We start from the raw sequence: 24,932 nt of genomic DNA on the forward strand, positions 1-24,932 counted from the left end.
GAAGAGGGCGTCAGAGGAAGAGATGTGACTGGATGGCCTCATTGATGTAATGGACATGAACTTGGGCAAACTCCAGGAGATGGTGAGGGACAGGGAAGCCTGGCCTGCTGCGTCCATGGAGTCACAAAGAGTCGGGCACAACTGGGTGACTGAACAGTAACAACATAGCTCTAGTCCCACTTTTGTGCTATTATTATTATATCTTACATCTATATATGTTACAAATCCAACAATACATTGTTATAATTCTTACTACATATAGTTTTTTATTTTCCAAAGAAGCTGAGGGAAGGAGAACAAGTATATTTATAGAGTTTGTTATGTTAGCCTTATTTACCATTTATAAATCTCTTCATTTGATGCTGAGTTTTTGGTTGTGTTGTTTTCTTATTCCAGTACAGCTTTGCTCCCACATTTGTGCTGTTATTTTCAAATATATTTCTATAGTTGAAATATATATTGTTATCAGTAAAGTTATGTACATGTTGTCTTCTGCAGTTGCTTTTTAAATCAGTAAAGGAAGAAAGATGCATTTATACTGTCTTAAAAAAAATCTTGTATTTGACTGTGGCAGGTCTTACTTGCCCTGATATGTGAAATCTTTAATTGTGGCATGTAGGATCTAGTTTCCTGACTAGGGATAGAACCTGGGCCCCCTCCATTGTGAAAAGTGGAGTCTTAGCCATTAGACCACCAGGGAAGTCACTATAGTGTCTTTTATAGTTACATAGTTATCCTTACTGGTGTTTGTGTGTGTGTGTGTGTTCACATTGCCATCTGGGCACACTCTTATGGAGGACTTCCATTCATATTTCTTTTAGGACTGGTCTGCTGTTAATAATTCTCTCAGCTTTTGTTTATCTGCAAGTGTCCTTATTTTACTGTCATTTTTCTAGAGAGAGCTTTGTTATAAGATTCTTGGTTGGCAGTTTTTTCTTTTAGCACTTTGAATGTATCATCCCATTGCCTTTTGGCCTGCATTTTTGCTGATGATAAGTCAGCTGTTAATCTCAGTGGGATCCCCTTGTGTGTGGTTTCCCCCCATCCGACCCCCTTGTTGCTTCCAAGATTTTCCTTTTGTCTTTCATTATTTTACTGTGTTGTGTCTGGGAATGGATTTCTTTGTGTTTATTCTTCTTGTAGTTTATTGATTATCTTGGATGTTTAAATTAATGTTTTTCATCAAATTAGGGAAATTTTAGCCATTGTTTTTTAAATATTCTTTCTTCTTTCTCTTCTTTGGTACTCCCATCACGTGTATGTTGGTGTGTGTAGTGGTGTTCACATTTTTCTGAAGCTCTGTGCATTTCCTTCATGCTTTTTTCTCTCTTGCTTGGATTACATTTTTCTGTTGGTCTGTGTTTAAGTAGTCTGTCCTCTGTCAATTTATATCTGCTGCTGAGATCCTTTGATGAGTTTTCTTTTCTGTTGTTGACTTTTCAACTGCAGAATTTCAACTTCGTTGTTTTTATAATTTCTCTCTCTGTGTCACAAATATTTTATTAGACACTGCCATCATACCTTCTTTCACTGCTTTGAGCATGGTGTTCTTTAGTTCTGTGAACATAGTACTTTGAAGTCTTTGTTAACTCCACCAGCTAGGCCCTCTCACAGGGCCTGTTTCTTTTCCTGTGTGTAGGTCAGAGTCTCCTATTTCTTTGCCTATCTCATAATTTGTTGTTGTGGTTGAAAACTGGAAAATTCAGACAGTATAGACAGTATATTATATTAACTCTGGATACTTAAACCCACCACCACCCTACCACCCTCTGGGGCTTATTTTTGTGCTTGTTAATTAATGGCTTGGCTGTACTATTTTAATAAAGTGTATTTATTTTCCTCACAATGTGAAGTCTCTGCTGTGGCTCCTCAGAGGGCACAGTCTTGGCACATAGTCACTCTGGAATGACAGTGTTTTTAGCAAAATTCTCTTTGTCTCTTTCCCTGATCTCTCTGTTAAGTTGTCTGTCTATCTTGGTGTCACACTCAGATATTAGACTCCAGTAATTGCTGACTGGTTGCTTTATTGTTTTCAACAATATCCAGGGGCATAAGTTGTTTCACAGTCTGATTTAGTTAAATTTGGTCCCTTTTCCAGTGGTAGATTTCCGCCCCCCTTATACAAGTGATTTGTTGAGGCAGTATGTTTGGGTGAAACTTGCAGGAGTGAGGAAAGTAGGATAGGGAAGAGATCAGTAAATCTGTGGGTTAAGCTTAAGTGTAGCCTCAGCCTGATTCCAGGAGAAGCTCTGGAGTTAGAATGATATCACAAAGTTGTTGCACTTTGAGGCACTGAAGCTGAACTTTTACTCCCACCTCCAGCAATCTTTCATTGGCTACAGGCTGCCCCAAGAGTGTGTGTGCTGGCAGCGGGGACATGCCTTCCCAGGCGTTATTGGGCAGAGTGCCTCCCGCTTCTCCAGAGAAGAGGGTAGCTATGAGCCCTTAGCTGTTGGGAGGTGAATAGCACCACCAGGGATCTACTATACACTCCAGCAGCTAGAACACATTAGATCACACATAGTAAATTTGAAGGAATAAATGGACAAAATTTTCATTTATCTTTCTATTTCATGAGCTTCCCTTGTGGCTCAGCTGGTAAAGAATCTACCGGTAATGTGGGAGACCTAGGTTTGATCCCTGGGTTAGGACGATCCCCTGGAGGAGGGAAAGGCTACCCACTCCGGTATTCTGGCCTGGGGAGTTTCTTAATGATTTTTCTAGTGAATTAAATCCCCTGATCTCCCCAGTCTTGACTTTTAAATGTTACTTAAAAATTGTGGTAAAATATATGTAACATAAAATTTATCTTTTTAAATGTACAATTCATGTCATAAAGTACATTCACATTGCTCTGCAACCATCACCACCATCCATCTCCAGAACTTTTTCATCTTTCCAAACTGAAACTGTACACGTTTAAATGGTAACTCCCCATTGTCCCTTCCTACCAGCCCCTTGTAGCTACCATCATACTTTCTAGAATATGATTGCTTTAGATACCTCATATAAGTGGAATCATAATTGTCCTTCTGTGACTGGCTTGTCTCACTTAACGTTATGTCATCAAGGTCCATGCATGCATGTTGTAGCTGTGTCAGAATTTCCTTCCTTTTTGAGGCTGGATAATGTTTCATTGTATTTATATATACTACTTTTTGTTCAACTATTATTTGTTTGCTCAGATCGCTTCCAACTTTTGACTGTTGTGAATGCTGCTGTGAACATGATGTACAAATATGTGTTTGAGTGCAGTGTTAGTTTTTCAGGCCAGTCTCTGAGGTTTGTTCTGATCACAGGAGGACTCTTCACATTTTCTGTGGTTCTTCTTGGTAAACTGACTGATTATATAACCTCTCCCTATTCACCAGGGAGGAGGGCACAGTTCTTGAGGTGCTGTGTTCCCCATTTGCCTGGCAAAGTAATAAAGCCATTCTTTCTCTTTCTCCTGGTTACAAGATGAAAGTGAAATTTGCTCACTGTGTCTCTGCGACCCCATGGCCTGTAGAGTCCGTGGAATTCTCCAGGCCAGAATACTGGAGTGGGTAGCCTTACCCCTTCACCACAGGATCTTCCCAACCCAGGGATCAAACCCAGTTCTCCTGCATTGCAGGTGGATTCTTTACCAGCTGAGCCACCAGTGAAGCCCAGAAGATGAAATAGAGCTTACCTGTAACAAGGCTAGTCTAAAAGGCAGAATCTCAGTTAACATTGTGCCACAGGCAGAGCCTGAGGCAATAGGGAAGGATTCCTTGGTTTAGGGAAGGAACCCTTCCCTGGTGGCTCAGAGGATAAAGCATCTGCCTGCCATGTGGGAGACCTGGGTTTGATCCCTGGATTGGGAAGATCCCCTGGAGAAGTAAATGGCAACCCACTCCAGTATTCTTGCCTGGAGGATCCCATGGACAGAGGAGCCTGGTGGGCTACAGTCCATGGGGTCGCAAAGAGTTGGACACAACTGAGCGACTTCTCTTTCTTTCTTTCTTTCCCTGGTTTTGTTCATGTGAGCTCTGTAGTGGTAAAGAACCTGCCTGCCAAGCAAGTCTTGGGTTTATCCCTGGGTTGGGAAGATCCCCTGGAGGAGGGCATTGCAACCCAGGCCAGTATTCTTGCCTGGAGAATCCCACAGACAGAGGAGCCTGGTGGGCTATAGTCCAGAGGGTCACAAAGAATTAGACACAACTGAAGTGACTTAGCACGACTGGTCAAAAGTACTGATACACATATATCAACAAGCAAACGTTAAACCATATAGCTCAGTGTCTCTTGCATTTAGAATTGTTTGATTTTTAAGTGCCTGCTTTTCTTTAAGCCAATTAAATAGAGCTGTTTTACAAATTAATGTAAATGCAACAGTGTCCAAAGGCAAAGACACATTCTGAGACATACATATATCCAAACAGACACAAGGCTTCCCTGGTGGCTCAGTCTGTAAAGAACCCGCCTGCAGGGCAAGAGATCACCTGCAATGCAGGAGACCTGGGTTCGATTGCTGGGTTGAGAAGATCCCTCTGAGAAGACAATGGCAACCCACTCCAATATTCTTGCCTGAAAAATCCCATGGACAGAAGAACCCAGCGGTCTAAATCCATGGGGTCACAAGAGTTGGACACAACTTAGAGACTAAACTACTATCACCCAAACATACACATCATGAAATCTCATGGCTTCATTTCCCAGACTTAGTCATGAGTCAGTAATCACAGTATAAAACTCATTAGTTTATAATAACATTTGGAATAAGTAAAAAATTTTAAAGCCTTCTTTTCTTGTTTTTCTTTTTTTTTCTCTCCTCAATTTCAGGAATTAGAGATGGTCTAAATAAGTGACCCAGAGAGCCGTGGTCTCGAGGCACAGGGGGAGAAAAGCATTTTCTCTTAGTCGGACAGTTTCCAAAAAGTTTTAATTTATTTTCTTTGGAGTCTAAAGAATACTGTGGCCACGCAGTCAAAAGTCATTTTTCATTTTCTTTGGTCATAGTTTTGAACTAGGAGGGAAGGAGGCGGGACACAGCTTTTGAAAGCATGACATAGCCCAAGGATACAACATAAGCTGATTAGAATCAAAGGGGTCCAAGATGGTAGACAAGTCACTTTGACTAGACCTTGATCCTCAATTAGCAAGCTAAATGACACATCCAGAGGTGCCATGACGGTTCTAGTTCAGTTCAGTTCAGTTCAGTCGGTCAGTCATGTCCGACTCTTTGCGACCCCATGAATTGCAGCACCCCAGGCCTCCCTGTCCATCACCATCTCCCGGAGTTCACTCAAACTCACGTCCATTGAGTTGGCGATGCCATCCAGCCATCTCATCCTCTGTCGTCCCCTCTTCCTCCTGCCCCCAATCCCTCCCAGCATCAGAGTCGTTTCCAATGAGTCAACTCTTCGCATGAGGTGGGCAAAGTACTGGAGTTTCAGCTTTAGCATCGTTCTTTCCAAAGAACACCCAGGACTGATCTCCTTTAGAATGGACTGGTTGGATCTCCTTGCAGTCCAAGGGACTCTCAAGAGTCGTCTCCAACACCACAGTTCAAAAGCATCAATTTTTCGGTGCTCAGCCTTCTTCACAGTCCAACTCTCACATCCATACATGACCACAGGAAAAACCATAGCCTTGACTAGATGGACCTTTGTTGGCAAAGTAATGTCTCTGCTTTTGAATATGCTATCTAGGTTGGTCATAACTTTTCTTCCAAGGAGTAAGCGTCTTTTAATTTCATGGCTGCAGTCACCATCTGCAGTGATTTTGGAGCCCCAAAAAATAAAGTCTGACACTGTTTCCACTGTTTCCCCATCTATTTCCCATGAAGTGATGGAACCAGATGCCATGATCTTCGTTTTCTGAATATTGAGCTTTAAGCCAACTTTTTCACTCTCCTCTTTCACTTTCATCAAGAGGCTTTTGAGTTCCTCTTCACTTTCTGCCATAAGAGTGGTGTCATCTGCATATCTGAGGTTATTGATATTTCTCCTGGCAATCTTGATTCCAGCTTGTGCTTCTTCCAGCCCAGCATTTCTCACGATGTATTCTGCATATAAGTTAAATAAACAGGATGACAGTTCTAGGGCACTATCAAAAGACCAGAAGATGGGTGGTGGCCCAGCGCCTGGAAATCTCCACCCCTTCCCTAAAATAGTTTGACTAATCCTCCCACTCAACGTTGCTGTTGTTCATTAGCTCTGTCGTGGACTGCAGCACATCAGGCTTCCCTGTCCTTCACCATCTCCTAGAGGTTGCTCAAACTCGTGTCCGTTGAGTCAGTGATATCATCCAACCATCTCATCCTCTGTCGTCCCCCTTCTTCTCCTGCCTTCAATTTTTCCCAGCATCAGGGTCTTTTCTAATGAGTTGCCTCTTTGCATCAGGTGGCCAAAGTATTGGAGCATCAATCCTTCCAATGAATATTCAGGGTTGATCTCCTTCAGAATAGACTGGTTGGATATGCTTGCAGTCCAAGGGACTCTCAAGAGTCTTCTCCAGCACCACAGTTCAAAAGCATCAATTCTTTGGCATTCAGCCTTCTTTATGGTCCAACTCTCATATCTGTACATAACTATTAGAAAAATAGCAGCTTTGACTCATCGTACAGACCTTTGTTGGCAAAGTGATGTCTTTGCTTTTTAATATATGCTGTCCAGGTTTGTCATGGCCTTCCCTGGTGGCTCAGTGGAAAAACTCCACCTGCCAAGCAAGAGATGTGGGTTTGAATCTGGGAAATCCCATGGATAGAGGGACCTGGCAGGCCACAGTCTATGGGAACACGAAGAGCTGGACATGACTTGGTGACTAAACAAAAACATAGATGTGTCATAGCTTTCCTTCCGAGGAGCAAGCGTCTTTTAATTTCATGGCTGTAGTTTCTGTCCGCAGTGATTTTTTAGCCCAAGAAAATAATATCTATCAACACTTCATACTTTTTCCTCTTCTCTTTGCCATGAATTGAAGGGACCCGATGCCATGGTCTGTAGAGAGGAAAATGAGACCAAATTCAGAGAAACAGGGAGTCAGTCAAGTTACATGTATGTTGCCACTTGGGTTTTCCTCCTAGGAGACCTTTAAAAACGAAAGCAGGAGGACTTCTTTGGAGGTCCAGTGGTTAAAAATCTGCTTTGCAATGCAGGGGATGCCAGTTCAGTGATCCCTCATGCTGTGGGGCAGTGAAGAGCCTGAGTTCTGCAACCAGGACCCAGTGCAGCCAAAATAAATAAATATCTAAAAAGAAAAAGGAAGAGTTCCCTGGTGGCCTAGTAGTTAGAATTCTGCACTTTCACTGCAAAATCGATCCCTGGTTGTGGAACCAAAAAAAACACCAAAAACCTCACACAGAGGTGAAGATCTCTGGCAATGCAGTTTCCTGTTTCTGCCCGGTGAGCCCACTGGGAATTTTGATGAACTCTCCGAAACTATTACAAGATAATTTTAAAAAATGATCAAATTATGCCCTGCATGCAGATAGTGAAAGAAAGAAAGAAAGAAAGAAAGAAAGAAAGAAAGAAAGTGAAGTCGCTCAGTCGTGTCCGACTCTTTGCAACCCCATGGACTGTAGCCTACCAGGCTCCTCTGTCCATGGGATTTTCCAGGCAAGAATACTGGAGTGGGTTGCCATTTCCTTCTCCAGGAGATCTTCCCAATCCAGGGATTGAACCTGGGTCTCTTGCATTGTAGGCAGACGCTTTACCGTCTGAGCCACCAGGGAAGTCATACAGGTAGTAAATTAATACATTCCAAAGATTTTATTTAACTTATTAAATAATGAGGGAACCAGTAATATGTTACAAATGTTTCAAAGGCAATGGCAAAAGAATGATATTGGCCTATGAGAATGCTGAAATAGATTTATCAATAGGCATATAATTGGTCAGTATCTGCAGGGCAATAATCAATTGCATTCCACTGATAAAAGTGTGTTACATTTCTATGGGCAAAAGTAACTTGCATCACTATCAGTTTCCAGCAATTTACAGAAATGTAAAATAGTTCAAAGACAGTGAAAGCCACAGATAATCTAGAAGGGTGTGCTGGATGGAACATTTAGTGATTGTTTTCTATTATTCAAAATATTTCAAAATTTTCAAAATTATTCAAAATATTTTCCAATTCTTGCCACTAGTTGGAAATATTTTTAAGTTTTCTCTTTTACTATGCTAATGTCTTTTTTTTGCCTTGCAAAAGTTTTTATGAAAATAAAATTCATCAATCTTTCCTTTTTGCTTGAAAGTTTTCCATGCTACTAGGTTATAGGGAAATCCACTCATGTTTTCTTTTGGTAATCATATGATTTTATTTTTTACTTTCACATTTCTGATCCTTTTTGAATTTTCCTGGAGTATGATGTGCCTTTGTCTTTTTTTTAATATGGCAAACCAGCTAGCTATCTTAACATTTCTTATTGAAAAGTATATCTTTTTCACATTGATTTCAGATGCTGCTGGTATCATTTACTAAATTTTTATATGTAGTGGGTCTATCTCAGATTTTTTTTATCCTGTTCGTTGTCTACATGTTTATTCATGTGCTGTATACCATTATAACATTAATATGCTTGAATTTATTAATGCATTGTTTTTGAAATAGTCTTGTCTTCATAGAATAAATCACATTTGTGTCATAGTGAATTGCTCTTTTAGTGTGCCGTTGAATTCTGTTTGTGCGTATGCTTTTCAAGATTTTTTTTTTTTGCACTGATATTCGTAAGTGAGATGGTCTAGTTTTTTTGGTGCGGTTTCCCCACTCTGGTACTCTTGGCCTGGAAAATCCCATGGACGGAGAAGCCTGGTGGGCTACAGTCCATGGGGTCTCAAAGAGTGGGACACGACTGAACAACTTGACTTTCACTTTTCCTCACATCATTGAATCAATGTTGTGCTCATCTCATTAAATAAAATTAGAAGTTTTCTTTCTTTTTCTGTGCTTTAGAATAGTATAATTAGCATTGATTATTATTTAATCTTTAAAGGTTTGTTAGAATTACATGATGAAATCAACTGGGTCTGGTGCCTCTTTTTTTTCCTTGTATGAGCATCTTAACTCATTTCTCTTGTTTTTTCTGTTACAGTTGGTTTTGTGTTACACTTTGTCTAGAGAGTCAGTAAATTGTATTCTTTTGAATTATCCATCTCTTCAAATTTATTTGAGTAGAGTTGTGTAATGTAGTCTCATGTTAAAATTTCCTTCAGTTTTTGATGGCTTGTTTTATCCCCCTTGTCAGTTCTGATTTAGAATACAGTATTTGTGATTTCACTCATTTTTTTCCTCAATTAGGTTTGTTAGTAGTTAATCTATTTTGTTGACTTAAAAAAAGAAAAATCTGTCTCAGAATTTATTCAGTTCAGTAGTTTATTTTCTAAGTCATTCCTTTCTGCCTTTATATGTAATGATTTATTTCTTCTGATTTATTTTTTTTTAGCTTTTTGTGTTTTGTACTTGATTCATTTGTTTTATTGAGATAATTATTTAATGCTATTAATTTTTCTCTGGTGCCTGCTGTATTTCATATATTCTGATATTTTTCCTCATTGCTATTTTAAAGAAATTCTGCTTTATTGTTATATTTTCAGTTTGATCCAACAGCTTTTTTAATAGTATGTTTTTTAAAAATTTCCAGATGTGAAGTCTTTTTTATTTAAAAAAAAAAGGCTTTTAATTTTATTTCACTACAGTTAGGCAAATCTGTTTTCACTAATCCTATTCTTTGGAATTCATTGAGGTTTTACTATTTGTGGCTTAATATATGGTTAGTTTTCATGAGTGTTTCATGTACTCTTAAATATAAAGCATATTCTTTTTTATATTTGAGTTCTCATTTTTACACAGACTATTAAATAGGTCGGTTCTGTCTTCTTTCTTTCTTGAACTGAGAGAACTGTGTTACTGTCCCATTTTATTAATTTGTTACTCTCACTTCTTATATCTCTTAGAGTTTCTGTTTTATGAACATTTGTTGCTAAAGTTTTGGGTATTATATTTTGGGTATAATATATATTATATCTATATCTTGAACTGTAGTTTTTAGCATAGAGTATACAGGTTATAAGAATAAAGCTCAATTTATTTTCTGTTTTGTTTTCCATGATGAATGGTGGTTTTTGTTGTTTTGTTTTTGGCTGTTTTGCTGAGAAGTCAGTCTTAAGTGAATTTCTCCTTAATCATAGATTAAAACTGCTGTAAAGGACTTTGGTAGCATATATAGATGAGAGATCTTAGGTTATTAGGCAAACTGCACTTTAGATCTGCTATAGACAGTTTGATATTTTTGTTGAATTTTCTAAATTTTTCTAGGGAAATAGTCTACCTCTGCATACATTAATCTGCTTACTTGCTTAAGCTTTTTGAATTAAATTACTTAGCAATTCAGTTTGTTACCCTAGAGGAGAAGTTTAATTTATATGTATCAGGTGTTTTCCATTTCTCATCTTTAGCTTTTTACCAAGTAGCACAAAAGTCAACAGGAAGAGACATCTTGGTCAGGAGTGTAAAAACAGGAAGGAGGAAGTGTATTGCAAATCTGTGTTAGCTGATTATCAATTCAGATTTCACCATAAAGGATGTCCATTAACGATCATCGTTGTGCTGTGTTGTTAACCAGAATTTCAGTGAGTGTTAATGTCAGTATTACAGAATGTCAGTCCTAGTTATAGGAAGTAATGTTAAGGAACAGACTGCACTAGGCCCTTTCCTAAGCATGGAAACAGGATACTATTAGTGAGAGCAAGTTCGAGAAATTGCACATAGAGGAAAACAAGGCAAGTAAAATATAACATCAAAAATATAGAGAAAATCATCTTTATTTTTTGCCTGTGTTTGATCTTGATGCTTTGATTGGTTGTATGATCCTTTAAAATATGAGTGTGTCCTTTTTTTAAAAAAATTAGGATATGTCAGCTCTGTCATTTAAAATACTGTTTGACAGAATACTTTCAACTGAATTAAAGGAAGCACCTGGACATTATTTACTAAAGTGTTCTAAGAGCGCATGTAGCAAACTAGATAAAATATTTAATGGGAAAAGTGAATATTTTGTGAACAAGAAATCTTTTTTAGCATTCTTTGGTGAAAGAAGTTAAATTCTGTTTATATATTTCTATGTTTATACACTCCTGGAGTTGCTTAAAGTTCTGTTACTCTGTAGCTACAAGATACCTACTTGATTTAGATACCCAACAGTGGTATTTTAGGATATTTAACTTATCCTGAGTTCTTTGCTTGGCCATGTAATATTGTGGAAGTTTTAAAGAAATTAAAAGTGTTGTATAAAAGCTAGATGGCATTATATTATTATTGTTTTTTTATTCTTACTCTAGAGGCCTGTTTGACATTTTCTTTTCCACAAACATCTGTTTACTTAAACTGCGCCTTTATTTCTGAATTATTTTGAAATAAATACTCTTCCCAGCATTTTATATATCATGGCACAAATAGAAAGTTAGAATGAGGGTTGAGATGACTGTTATTGTGGTATGCCTGTAACCTATTCATTTGGGAGATGCTCTAATATGTTAGTCAGATAAGGGGGTTTGTCAACTCCTCGTAACTGTAAGAAGTTGTGTGTGTAGGTGTGTACCTGCATGTATGTCTTAGTTAAGGATTTTTTGTTTTAGTTTTAAGTACCAAACCAACTTGAATTAACTTAAAAAGAATGAAAAGAAAAAAAATAGAAAGTTACTGGGGATCCCACAGAAATACTTCTCACAAGACTGGAACAAAGAAGTAAAAGACCATATTTCTTTCTGTTTCTCCATGCTTCACTCTGTCTTCCTTATTCTCTGAGGTCTGGCCTTCTCTGCTTCTCTTTGCCCTTCAGGAGGATGACCACATACAGCTTCCGTATGTCATAAGCTGACTGTTTCTGAATTCTGCTTCAAAATTCCTGAAAGAACGTGTCTGACTGAACTAACTCAGTTCACCTCTGGTGCAGTGCAGTGTGATGAGAAGAGGTTGTACTGCTCGTCCAGCCTTGCGAATGCTCAGTAGTTTTCAGAGACAAAGAATACATGCAGTTGTGTTTGTGCACTTTTCTAGGAGAAGATCTGTTAACTTTTATTAAAATCAGAGAAGGGTCTTGCTACTTCCAGACCCCTGCCTAGAGAAAAATTAATAACTACTCCTAAGAGTTAGAATAGAATTCCCACCGTGTTCAGCAGGTATCCTTTGTATCAGTTAAACTGTTTGTCTTTTTCACAAGGCTGTCTTTTTTTCCTGGCTGTGTCTATCATGATTGAATTCCTTCCTCCTTATTTCTCCACTTACTCAATTTCCTACCTATCACGGAATTCCCTTCTTAGGTCATATTTCCTTTATGAAATCTTGGCATCTCAGAGCACTGCATTCTTTGTGGAGGTATATAACTATATATACACACACACATACACACATATATGTTTATTTTCTGTGTCTGAATTCTTATAGCATGGATTTTTAAGAATGCTACACCGTGTTATTTAGTTGTATGTCTTAATATGTATATTTTATTTCTTTCTTGTATGGCTGTGTTGCACAGCTTTCAGGATCTTAGTTCCCCAACCAGGGGTTGAATCTGGGCCATCTAGTCAAAAGTATTCAGCCCTAACTGCTGGACCATAGGGAATTCCCTGTATACTTTAAGTAAATGTCTTAAATTTAGGCCTAATCTAATAGTCGGTGAGGCCTGTTATTGTCGTGCATCCCTGATTAGTTCCAACTCTGTTACATAGCATAATGCCATGGGTACAATAGACTCTCAGTAAATACTTTTTGCATTGAATTAATGAAAAACAAGAACCTTCATTATAGAAAACTTGAATATATAGAATAGGAGAAAAAAATCACTTTTTCCCTACTGCTTAAGGATAATCAAAACTCTAGTCATTTTTAATATTAGAAACAACATGCTACTTGTTGAATATTTATTGGTTATGATATTCAGCATTTTAAATGTTGAATTTTATTAAATGGTTGATAATGAAGTTTAATTCTCTGTTTGATTGTCTTCTAATTGTTGCACATTTAGGTGGTTCTTATTTTTTTGTGAAATAAAATAATTTCTTAGGATCTTTGTTCCTGGAAGTGAAAATAATCAAGTAGTAAATAATAGGTAATAGGGCTTCCCAGATGGCTCAGTGGTAAAGAATGCACCTGCCAGTAAAGGAGATGCAGGGGATACAGATTCGATCCCTGGGTCAGGAAGATCCTCTGGAGTAGGAAATGGCAACCTGTTCCAGTATTCTTGCCTGGAAAGCACGACTGAATGACTGAGCACACAGACACACACAAATAATATGTAACAGCTAACATTTTTGAGTATTTACTATATGCCACTGTTTAAAAAACTTGTTTATGTTATTTCATTTAATCTTCATAAGAAGCAAATGAGGTACCCATTTTGCAGATGAAGAAACTGAGGTAGAGATAGATTAGGTCATTTACTCTAGGTACTTAGTAAGTGGTGAGCTAGATATAGAACATAGGCTATTTGGCTTCTGAACCTTTGCCTTCTGGCTTAGATTATCAAATAATGAAAGCTGCAATATAAAAACAATTAAATTTTAACTAAAAAATGTTTAGAAGGGAAGAAGGGGAAAAAGGGAAGAAGGTTTATATTAAGATTGGAAACAGTATGGAATGTGACCAGAACTATACTCAGGAAGGGAGGATCCTCTCTCTTAAACTTGTACTGAGTCAGATATAGGTTCTTTATTCCTCTGTGTTCCAAAATACAGGCCTCCAGTAGCTTTAGTAAGACTAGTTTCTGGTTTGTTCTCTCCAGGACTGGAAACCACTTGATGCAAGAAAGATTACTGACCTTTTTACCCTTGTCAGGCCCTTTTTCAGTTCTGAATGATGAAAAAACAAGACACCATCTTTCTCTGCCTTCTCTTTTTTCATCATTTCTATCCTCATTCATTCATTCCTGTAGTAAAAAGAACATAAATCAGGTTTGTTTTTAGCCTTTCTTAGTAGAAGGGCTAGTTCTTTTCAGTTTGGTAGACTAGGCCTAATAGAATCCATGCATAATGGTTTGTTTGTTGTTTTGTTTTCTGTTTTTGCATGCCTGGATGTGAACGCAGGCCACTATTCTTTGTGTGGTTTGTGAAGAGAGTGTGTGTATGTGTTGTTGTTGTTTGAGTATTGCCAACTTCATTTTAAAGGAGCTTAATTTCAAGAGAATTCATTAATAGAGGCATTGCCATAGTAATAAGAAAGAAAGTCTGGAAATGTGTAATGAATATGTTACTGACATATTTAAGATAAAGAATTTCATCTACTGAATGGTGATTTTTTTTTTGCAGTGAGCTCCTTTTCTGTTTTGTGCAATATCCTCTAACACTCCTTGTGAGTTCAAGACTTGAATTGTATACTTGGCTCTGGCCTTTTGTAGCACCTGCTGTTGAGCAAATCCTTTAGTTTCTCTGAGCCTCATTTCCTTCATCTGTGAGGCAGAGATAAAACCAGTTGCCCTGTCTGCTTCCCTAGGGTTCTTGGGATCAAATACAAGATGTATGCAAAATTGCTTTGTGGATTGCAAAGCACCAGTACAAATGTAAAAGATTATTTTTATTTTTAATTTTGTTAATTTATATTCTGCTTTTGAGTGGACACAGAATTGCTCTTCTCAACCTCTTCTCTCCATTTTTTCTTCTAAGCTGTGAAATGACCAGCAGAAGTGGACTTTGTGGTCAGGATAAATAGTAGGGGTTAAGATCAGGCTTGTATCAGGATTACCATCTTTATCTTTTCTTCCACATTATTTCTCAATTGCATTTATTTGGCACAGTGTCTTTTGAAAAATGCATTATAAAAATTAAGTATGTATTAATATATTTATTTTTAAAGTGCATAATTTTGGAATCCTTTCTTCGATAGCTCACATGAAATTCATTTGCATCAGACTTTCATTTTTAATATTTTCTGCAGTTTGGTAAAGTTCTTTTTTTTACTTCAGGATATACTTACATCTTTTCCAGGACCTCCAAAACTTATTTTTTAAACATTAACTTGACTTGACATGTTTTTTCCCATAAAATACTTATGTTGTATAGTTCAGAGGTAGTTTTAAAAACTCAAATCTGTTAGAAATTTTCGATTGTTTTTCATTCAGTAATTTTAGCATTATCCTCATATATAAGACACTTGTTTATCATGAGAAAATAATAAAAATTGTCTATTTGTGGATTTTTCCAAATCTGGTGGAGAAGATAAGTGAAATAAATTTTCATTTATATTTGACTGATACTTAGTTTTTTTAGATCTTAACTTATGAATCAGTGCTAATTTCCCATCAGTTTTCAATATAATATATAAATTCTTACGTATTTACTACAAATGCAAACAGTGACTTTAAGGTGACCTTTAATTTCTGTGTGTTCTTTTAATATCCGAGTGCCTATGATATATCAGGCACCATATAATCTATAAAAGTTTATCCTACACTAGATTGTCCATACTTCCCATAGGAACTTGGAGTTGCCAGAAAATTTTTATGGTGGTTATGGTTCTGTTCTGTTATTTTTAAAATTAAACAGTTTTAAAATTCAAGTATAATTGATTTCCAATATTGTGTTAAGTTTCAGGTATATAATAAAGTGATTAGTTATATATATATATTTTCACATTATTTTCCATTATATGTTATTATCAGATATTGAATATAGTTCTCTGTGTTATACAGTAAATCCTTGTTTCTTACCTGTTTTATATATAATAGTTTGTATCTTCAATTCCATACTCCAAATTTATCTTTCTCCCCCTTCCTTTTCCCTTTTAGTAACCTTACGTTTGTTTTCTATGTCTGTGACTTTATTTGTTTTGTATATAGATTCATTTGTTTTTTTTTAGATTCCACATATAAGTGATATATACTATTTATCTTTCTCTATCTTCATTTAGTGTGATAACCTCTAGGTCCATTCATGTTGCTGGAAATGGCAATATTTCATTCTTATGACTAATATTTCATTGTATATGTTATATACACAACATCTTAAACCAGTGGTCTGTTGATGGGCACTTGGGTTGTTCCCATGTTTTGGCTATTGTAAATAATGCTGCTGTGAACATTGAGGTGCGTGTATCTTTTGAATTAGAGTTTTCTGTCTTTTCTGGCTGTATGCCCAGGAGTGGGATTGCTAGATCACTTGGTAGCTCTATTTTAGTTTTTGTTTTTTTTTTTTTTTCTATTTTCATTCTTTAAGCAGTCTCCATAATGTTCTCCATAGTGGTTGCTCCCAATTTACATTACCATCAACAGTGTAAGAGGGTTCCCTTTTTTCCACACCCTCTCCAGCATTTATTGTTTGTAGACATTTTGATGACAGACATTCTGACTAGTGATATACTTCATTGTGGTTTTGATGTGCATTTCTCTAATAGTTAGCAGTGTTGAACATTTTTTTCATGTGATTATTGGCCATCTGTATTTCTTCTTTGGAGAAATACTTATTTGGGTCTTTTGCCCGTTTTTTGATTGTTTTTTTTTTTTTTCATTTTTTAAAAAATTTAATTTTATTTTTAACTTTATAATATTGTATTGGTTTTGCCATATATCAACATGCATCCGCCACAGGTATACACATGTTCCCCATCCTGAACCCTCCTCCCTCCTCCCTCCCTATACCATCCCTCTGGGTCGTCCCAGTGCACCAGCCCCAAGCATCCAGTATCGTGCATCGAACCTGGACTGGCGACTCGTTTCATATATGATATTATACATGTTTCAATGCCATTCTCCCAAATCATCCCACCCTCTCCCTCTCCCACAGAGTCCAAAGACTGTTCTATACATCAGTGTCTCTTTTGCTGTCTCGTATACAAGGTTGTTTTTTTTTTTATATTGAGTTGTATATTTTAGATACTAGCCCCTTGTCGATTGCATCATTTGCAAATATCTTCTCCCATTTCATAGTTTGTCTTTTCATTTTGCTGATGGTTTCCTTTGCTGTGCAGAAGCTTTTAAGTTTGATTAGGTTCCATTTGTTTATCGGAGAAGGCAATGGCACCCCACTCCAGTACTCTTGCCTGGAAAATCCCATGGACGACGGAGCCTGGTAGGCTGCAGTCCATGGGGTCGCGGAGAGTCAGACACGACTGAGCAACTTCACTTGCACTTTTCACTTTCATGCATTGGAGAAGGAAATGGCAACCCACTCCAGTGTTCCTGCCTGGAGAATCCCAGGGACGGTGGAGCGTGATGGGCTGCCGTCTATGGGGTCACACAGAGTCGGACACGACTGAAGCGACTTAGCAGCAGCAGCATTTGTTTATATTTATTTTTATTTCTTTTGCCTTGAAAGGCTGATCCAAGAAAATACTGCTACGTTTTAAATGTGAGAATATTTTCCCTGAGTTTTCTTCTAGGAGATTTATGAGTATCGTGTCTTATAGTTAGGTTTTAAACCATTGTGAGTTTATTTTTATATGTGATGTGAGGGAGTCTTTGTTCTAATTTAATTGATTTACATGTGGCTGTCCCGCTTTCCCAACACTATTTGCTAAAGAGACTGCTTTTTTTTCCATTGTATATTCTTGCCTCCTTTATCATAGATTAATTGATTGTAGGTGTGTGGGTTTATTTCTTGCCTCTCTATTCATTTGTCTGTTTTTGTTCTTCTGTTTTGAACCATTATATTAAAGCAGTAGATAACAGGATAAAGTAGATTCAGAAAAGGAGGAAATATTATTTTTATTTTGATTTCATAGTACTTAGTTGTTAATTAAGTTGAATGTTAGATTCATACCATATTTTGATGCAACAGTGAAAAGAAATATATTGGATTTCTAGAGATTACTTTTAGGTGAAGAGTGCCCTCTAGTGAACCTTTTCTGTTCATTAAGATGCAGTTCTTTGCATCCTCACAGCACTTATGAACTGAGTATGGAAGTGGAAGACACCTTCAGTTCTCAAGGAATTTAGAAAATAAAACATGCAATAAGTTATTGGAGAATAAATTTGATATATTATACAAGTAAATAAAAGTGTATTATAGACTGTATATAATAGCGCTGGGAAAATTCTAGGTCATGGAAAGTGAAGTCGCTCCATTGTATCTGACTCTTTGCTATCCAATGGACCGTAACCTACCAGCCTCCTCTGTCCATGGGATTTTCCAGGCAAGAGTACTGGAGTCGGTTGCCTTTTCCTTCTCCAGGGGATCTTCCCAACCCAGGGATCAAACCCAGGTCTCCTGCACTGCAGGCAGACACTTTACCATCTGAGCCACCAGGGAAGCAGGAGGTCATGGGACAGTTATTATTCAGTATTCATGAAAGTATCCCAGAGGAACTAGCTTGAGGTGAATTTTGAAGGAAGTTTAAGATTGAGGCATATTGTAGGGAGAAGCATCCTGGGTTGGAAAAAGAAGTTAAGGACAGTGCCAAAAAGGATTAGTGCCAAAAGGAAAAAAGAAATAGTGAAAAAAGGAATTATTCTAGAAAATATTTGAATTTAATTCTGTTTTAGATACTTTATACAGATGTCCAAACAGATTGTTCTTGTACTTGAAAACTTTTGTAAAAGACTGAAGACAGATTCCTCTACAGTTGTGTCTTGGGGCCTTTAATGTGGCTGCAGTCAGATATTGGTTGCTAGTTGGGCCAAAATCAGCTGAGGCCCAGCTGGGCTAGACAGCTGTGTTGGCTCGCTCACGCTGCTGGCGGTTGGGGTGGCTGTCATTTGGGCATGCCCACATGTGGCCCCTTCAGAATGTCATTGTTAGGATTGTTAGATTTCTTACGTGATGGATAGTTTTCTCCAGAGTGTGTGTGCAAGTTGCATGGCTTCTTTCTAGCTTCTGGAATCACATATTATTACCTGAGTTATGTTCTATTGGTTGAAGTTATCATAAACCTGTCCAAATTCAAAGGAAGGGGATATAGACCCTACCTCTCAATGGAAGGTGTGTTAAAGAATTTTGGAACCATGTTATAAAACTATATTTCCTTTCCTGCCCCCTTGGAGAGTTAGGCTCAGTGCAGATAAATGTTAATGATTTAGGGAGCAGCTGCCCTCTGTATTAATGTTACCTGTGCCATGCCTGTTTTGTGCACTTAGTTTTCAGTTTCTGTTGTACATGGCTGGTGTTTGATGAATATTATTAGAATTCTCCTTTATCTTTATCCTGCTGTTAATGTTTTTTTATCTGTTTCCCTTCTTAATTCCACCTGGATTACAAAGAATCAGGGAAAGTTATGGGAAAGTTGTTATTCATGTTAGATATATTTGATGAAATGGTTGGAAAAATGTTGAGTGCTAACATTTAGCATGGTACCTTATATTGACTATTTTCTTTCTTGCTGTTCTAAATTGCTAAGTGACTGTAGTATAAATTTTTTTCCCCCAAGATAGAGTGGTACTTTGAGCAATCCTTTTTTGTATTTAAGATAGGGACATGGTGTCTTTGCTATTCGTTGTTTTTTTTGAAAAAAGAATTCCAGATCATGTGACTTTGTGTAAAAGAGGCTTTTCTCCTCAATGATAACTCACTTGCTATTGTGGAATATTTTAGCTCATTGTTTCTCAAATGGATATTACTGGAATTTTGGGTACCTTAAATGTTTCTAAAGGCTGTTGAAGAGAGTTGCAGTGTTTCAAGTCCGCATTTCTGACTCTGGCTGCAGGTTTTTCAAGTGGGTTATAAACTGGCTTTGAAGAGACTGCTCCACTGAAAAATAAGATTACATTTCCAATTTACATAGCCTAAGATTACCAAAACCATGCCCTTTGGGTAAGAGTACTTCAGTGTATCTTCTCCTAGTTTCCAGGATCCATACAGTGGACACACAGAACTGCTGATGAGACAAAGTCAAATCTCACTGGTGTTTAACCGCCCTTTTATACTTGGGGCTTACATATACCCCATTCTGAAAGAACCTACACTAGTAATTCAGCATGTGCTTCTATAAAAGAAATATTTTTGAATCTTGGCCTGAAATTAATTGCCAGATGATTGGTGTGTTGCATGACCAATTGCTGAATTTACCAAATTTGCTGATATACCAAAAACCTGTTTTTAAAACTATTTTTGAGATTGATAGCAAGTAACTTGTATTGGATAGGAATTGGATAGGATGGTTTTAATAGCTTTTGAAAATTTCTGGTCAGTTTTTCTGTATTATGTTTACCATTGTCTTCACAGCAGCATTTTTAGGAATGCTTAATTTGTCCAAAGCTGATAATCATAAGGTGGTTAATTTTCATAAATATGTTTAATATTAGAAAAGTATATTTTATAGTTATTAATAGTAACCAAAATTTCAGTACTAATCAGTTTGGTTGGTACTTAGAACATGAAAAACATTCAATATAAATATGAAATTGCTGAAAAAGTATCATAAATAATCTCATTAATATGAAATGCCAAATCTTGAATACTAATTACTAGAAATACAAAATTGACTCATATTTTAGAAATTAAACTTGATATGCCATTTGAAACATTGGTGCGAGAACAGAAAAATGCCTGTGGACTGGAAAAATATAGAATGGTCAAAAGTATGCAAAAGCAATTTTTTATTACTAGAAATTTTAAAAAATCATTTCTCAGGAAACAAATAGATTTCCTTTACAGTTAGTGATATAATCTTTTTTTCAGTGAAGATACAATGAAAGGAAAAGATACTGAGAACAGTATAAGGGTCTTTTTTTATGCTTTTTGACAAAAAACCCCTAATGTTACTAGTAATAAGAAGAGTTCTTTTTCACACAGTACCTTGTGACTGTTGTTTTTCTTCAGAAAGATGTTTTCCTAAAAAAATAGTGAATTGATAACAGAATGTAACATCTATCCAAAAAATCAAAGTAGCTTGAATGCCTCTGTTAGGACATTTGATTTGATGATACAAATGTTAATTTTCAAAGAACTAGTTTTAACATTTAAATGACATGTTTTCTTATATTTATTTTATTACCACTAGGTGGAGCCCTATACATACAATTCAAGAAGACATTTCAGAAGTATCATTTATTTACTTGTTTAAATTCTATAAGTCTAATAAATCGGGTGATCAAATACTAAGAGATAACTCATATTTCCACACTTTGGTATAGGTTAGATATAATGAAGATGGAAAGTGTGTACCAAAAAATTGTTTTTCAGCTATGTTTTTAAAACATAGCTTTTTAAAAATGACATATATAGGAATGCTTTTATGCATTCCTAGTTGCTAGTTAAAAATATGTAAATAAAATCATAGTGTAGCAGAGTCTATCTTTGTTTTTCTTCGCAAAGTTTTAAAGTCATCTCTTTTAAATTGATTTCATATCTGCATTTTTGTCTGACTAGCATTACATTTTGTCAGAAGTTAGATTTTATTGTGCTAAGCTTTTGGAAGTGATGACAGGACTCTTATACTGAAGTCATTATCTATATATGGAGCACTAAGTTGCAACCGTAGTGGATGAGGGTAGTGGAAAATTTACTGACTTTCTAATGTTCACTCTTTCTGGGTTTGTCATATCTGTATTTATTTATAGGAACTTGATTAGGTTTGCCAAGAGACATTATAAAATCCTGGAGACATTTTGAAAGAAGAAAAGCTTATTTTCATTAACATTGTATACTGCTTGAAAATTTAGAACAGCAGTATATCTAGCACACTCATTAGATGGATACAACTGCTTAACCAGTTTAGGATTTGGAGAATGAATAATGCTGAATGGTATTTCCTTCTTGCCCTGTAAGTGAAAATTTCAAAGAATGGTAACTATCATTCAAAAACATAAAAAGGAAAAAGAAAAATATGTTTTTCAGAGCCCCTTCAGCTGAGGTCAGCCAAGTACCGGGCCCTCAGTTTTCTCTTCATACTTTGTTCCTCCTTATTTTCTTGCGTTTGTAATTTAATACTGCCTAACAATTAGCTATGCCTCACTTCTCATCCCCTTTTTCTGTTCATCAGATGATTTTACCTGATGGGTGCACCAGTGCACATCAGGGATTCCCTACTGAGTCGTTCTCAATTGTTGATCTTCAAAGGTGATCTGGTTAGTTTCTATGCTGCTAACTTCTCTGCATTCTCATGGTGCTTATCACCATTTCTGACTGGAGAGGCTGTCTAAAACAATGGTTAAGAGCACTGGGCTTCTGGAGAATCCCAGGGACGGCAGACCCTGGTAGGCTGCCGTCTATGGGGTTGCACAGAGTCGGACACAACTGAGGCGACTTAGCAGCAGCAGCAGCAGACCTAAGGTTAAATATTGATCCCACTACTCTGTGATTTTGGACTTAAAATCTTAATATTTCCAAACTACATTTGTAAAATGGGATGCTGACAGTATCTATAGCATCATTAAGCTGTAGTAAATCACTTAATAGTGAGAACATGGTCGTGTGTAACTGTTTTTTTTTTTTTTTTTTGGCTATCTTTACCACCTTAAGCCAGAAGCGGAATATGACTCCTCTTTAGTCCACTACGGAGAAGGCATGGCACCCCACTCCAGTACTCTTGCCTGGAAAATCCCATGGATGGAGGAGCCTGGTAGGCTGTAGTCCATGGGGTTGCTAAGAGTCGGACACGACTGAGCGACTTCACTTTCACTTTTCACTTTCACGCATTGAAAAAGGAAATGGCAACCCACTCCAGTGTTCTTGCCTGGAGAATCCCAGGGACGGGGGAGCCTGGTGGGCTTCCGTCTATGGGGTCGCACAGAGTCGGACACGACTGAAACGACTTAGCAGCAGCAGCAGCAGCAGCAGCAGTTAGTCCACCAAGTCTCTGGGGGAAATTGCTGCTGCTTCTCTCCATATCTGTCTCCTACACCTTCTTTCCAGATTATCTGTAATTAAGCATAGATTCCTTCAGAGAAAAGAGTGGTAATTCTTGCTGTGTGAAAATTCTTAAAGTAAAAATTGCTTTTCTTTTCTTCCTTTTCCCAGTGTTCTTATACATATCCACCTTTTCTCCCTTCCTGTCTCTATTCACTTAGCTATTTGTTATTGGCTTTATTAGCACACGTTTAGAGCAGTTCCCTGGTGGCTCAGATGGTAAAGCATCTGCCTGCCATGCGGGAGACCTGGGATCAATCCCTGGGTTGGGAAGATCCTCTGGAGAAGGAAATGGCACCCCACTCCAGTACTCTTGCCTGGAAAATCCCATGGACGGAGGAGCCTGGTAGGCTGCAGTCCATGGGGTCACTAAGAGTCGGACACGACTGAGCGACTTCACTTTCACTTTTTTACTGTCAGAGTAGTTATTTCTTACTATTCATCACAGTGGGTAGAGAGTTAAATCAACTACATGTATTGATTAATGCCTTTGTGAGTACTTGTGTTTGGTTAGGTTTGTGCTGCAACTATTAAATTGAGAAAGACAGAACTATGAACTTTCTAGGGTTCTTTTCAGGACCTGAGAATATCAAAGACCTGAGAACTCGGATGAAGTTTGCATTCTGGCACTTGCTTGATCCCTCAATACTTTCTTTAAATGTAACGGATTTCTGTGATTTAGAACATTTCTTTATCTTGACTTCTGATTTCTGTGTACTCTGCTCAGAATGATCTCATTGATACGGATTGTGGTTGATACAAGTGGTTGTATCAGCTTGGGATGCAGTTTGTATTCAGGAGTAGATAGTTACCAAGGATCAGGAAAGATTAAGACTTATCAGTAGGCAGATCGAGACCTACTCTTCTCATTCACAATACTAATTGTTTAATTTTTTTTAATTTCCTGTATTGGGATTTACAGTTCTATTCTAATAGCGCAAAGCATGGAATGTGAATAGTGCACCCATTTCAGGCTTTGATTTTCTGTTAATGGAGAATAGGTATAACATATGTCCTGATACTGTTTTTCTACATTCTAATAACATCAGTAGGAAAAAAAGTGTTCACCTGCTATAATAATTATACTGCTATTAAATATATTAATATATATGCTGTAATACATGTATTTTACCCATTGTTGTTGTTCAGTCGCTCAGTCCTGTCAGTCCTGTCCAGCTCTTTGCGACCCCATGGACTGCAGCACTCAAGGCTTCTCTGTCCGTCACTCCCAGAGCTTGCTCAGACTCATGTCCATGGAGTTGATGATGCCATCCAGCCATCTTGTCCTCTGTCGACCCCTTCTCCTCCCAGCATCAGGGTCTTTTCTGATGAATCGGCTTGTCTCGTCAGGTGGCCAAAGTGTTGGAGCTTCGGCTTCAGCATACCCATATATATGTATATAAATATCATATATCAGCATATATAACCATTTGTGTGTGTGTGTGTGTATACATATATATAAATAGATGCTATAAGAGATGCACAGGTAGTGTCCTGAATTACTATAAAATGACAGTAGTTTTGTTTTTAAAACTCTAGAGATTAAATTGGAAAAATACACTAAAGGGTACATTTAAAGACCTTTCTAAAATAAAATAGACTTCTGGGAAATAACCATTGTTTCTCTTCCATTTATATATTATTGTCATTTTTTAAAAGAGGTAACAGTATCACCTCACAAACTTTCCTTTGGAGGGACATTGTAGCAGGGCAGTCCTGAAATGTCTCTTGCTAGTTTTTTGCTACACTGCTACAGCAGTGATAGGGGAAAAAAAAAAAGAGCCAGTTTTTTCTGCATATTCTGTTTATTAACTGATATTTTGATTCAGATAAATATCAAGCTTTTATTAAAATACGTAAAAAATAATCTTAGAAAAGCTTATATATGTATAAGCTTATATATATAATATATATATATTACTTAAAGAAATGTAACACATGTTCACAATTATGAGATAAAAATTTGTTTATAGCATACCAAGGTCAGTTGGGGGCTTCTCAGGTGGTTCTAGTGGTAAAGAACCCACCTGCCAATGCAGGGGACGTAAGACTTGGGTTTGGATTTGATTTCTGGATGGGGAGGATCCCCTGAAGGAGGGCACAGCAGCCCCCTCCAGTATTCTTGCCTGGAGAATCCCATGAACAGAGGAGCCTGGTGCGCTACAGTCCATAGGGTTGCAAAGAGTAGGACAATACTGAAGC

At 37.2% G+C, this 24,932-nt stretch overlaps 1 protein-coding gene across 8 annotated transcripts in view; it reads left to right on the forward strand.

Moving 5' to 3' along the window:
- The window catches only part of EXOC6 (exocyst complex component 6), a 191,561-nt gene that overhangs the window by 22,644 nt on the left and 143,985 nt on the right, over positions 1–24,932 (forward strand). The window contains exon 1 of one of the 8 annotated variants that reach the window (XM_025274104.3): positions 10,599–10,742. The exons of the other annotated variants lie outside the window; for them this stretch is intronic. The gene's annotated coding sequence lies outside the window, so the exon portion shown is untranslated. Of the gene's footprint in view, positions 1–10,598; positions 10,743–24,932 lie in introns of those variants that run through there. 8 annotated transcript variants of the gene reach the window in all.

This window comes from Bubalus bubalis, chromosome 23 (genome assembly GCF_019923935.1).
Source record: "Bubalus bubalis isolate 160015118507 breed Murrah chromosome 23, NDDB_SH_1, whole genome shotgun sequence".
Classification (NCBI taxonomy): domain Eukaryota; kingdom Metazoa; phylum Chordata; class Mammalia; order Artiodactyla; family Bovidae; genus Bubalus; species Bubalus bubalis.